Source organism: Myotis brandtii, unplaced genomic scaffold (genome assembly GCF_000412655.1).
Source record: "Myotis brandtii unplaced genomic scaffold, ASM41265v1 scaffold130, whole genome shotgun sequence".
NCBI lineage: Eukaryota > Metazoa > Chordata > Mammalia > Chiroptera > Vespertilionidae > Myotis > Myotis brandtii.
In genome coordinates, this window is record NW_005354596.1 from 521,924 (window position 1) to 522,926 (window position 1,003).

The following is a 1,003-nucleotide window of genomic DNA, read 5'->3' on the forward strand; positions in this document are numbered from 1 at the left end:
GGCGTGGCCTGAGGAGCCCTGCCCTGTCCCGTTTAGACAATGCCCTGGAGCCGCCAGACCGCCGAGCCCCTGCCCCACCGGAGCACTGGCCCTAGCCTACCCAGGGACTCCTCGCAGCCAAAGCTCCAGCTCCCAAGGCTCGAGGAGCGGGGCTCTTCTCCGCCAACTCTGTCCTCACGGGGGTTGGGACCCCAGCCGAGATCACAGAGCGGCAGGAGCGGGGGTGGGCGCTGGAGGTGAGTCTGGAGCGGGCGGTGTTCCCCGGACTGTGTTGGGGCCGGGATCGGGGTACCGGGCCCGTGCCTGCGCGGACAGAGTGCGGGGCGGGGGGCGGGGGACGGCATTTGAGTTGCGGAGCTGAATGGGGTGGACTTTGGGGAAGATAGAGCGGGAGGGAAGGGAAGGGTCCCGGAGCCTGGAGCGGCGCCCGCCGCCCGGAACCACGCCCCCCGTTTCCCCGCCCTTCGGATTTCGTTTGGACGCTCCCAGTCCTCCGGGACGAGGTCTGGTTCAGGCTGGGTCGCGCTGGGAGCGGAGTGCCCCGCTGGGTGGAGACGATATTTAACTCCTCCTCGCCCTTCTCGCCCTTTCTCATTTGGCCCCTAGACTTCCATGCCCCAGGCCCTCTCTCCCCAGCTGCCTCCTGCCCCACAACCCTAGTGGGTTCCTCGCCGCACTTCGGGTCTGCACGGCGCGGAGCCGCGGAGGGTTAAGGGGGCGGGGCCGCTGCATTTTTGGGGAGTGAGCGCATCCTAGCGGCTGCCAAGAGGGGCACCGGGCAGGAACCTCACGAAGCCCCCGAGCAGGGGCAACAGGTGTTTTGGAGATGACGGGATCCTGCTCTTGCTCCTCGGACTCCCCCTAAAGAAGCAGATCGCCACGGTGCGGGCGTTGGGTGGGCAGCCGAGGAAGGTCTGGAAGGGGTGGAGAGGAGAGGGAGGGGTGCCCCGGCGGCCGGAGGAAGACCCCGCGTTCTCAACCACCGTCCCACGCCCTTCTCTTC

At 68.3% G+C, this 1,003-nt stretch overlaps 1 protein-coding gene across 1 annotated transcript in view; it reads left to right on the forward strand.

Annotated features, from left to right (window-relative positions):
- The first annotated feature begins 6 nt into the window (after positions 1-6).
- Positions 7-1,003, forward strand: part of DDAH2 (dimethylarginine dimethylaminohydrolase 2) — a 3,227-nt gene continuing 2,230 nt past the window's right edge. Inside the window, exon 1 of the mRNA XM_005859858.2 lies at positions 7-912. The gene's annotated coding sequence lies outside the window, so the exon portion shown is untranslated. The remainder of the gene's footprint in view (positions 913-1,003) is intronic.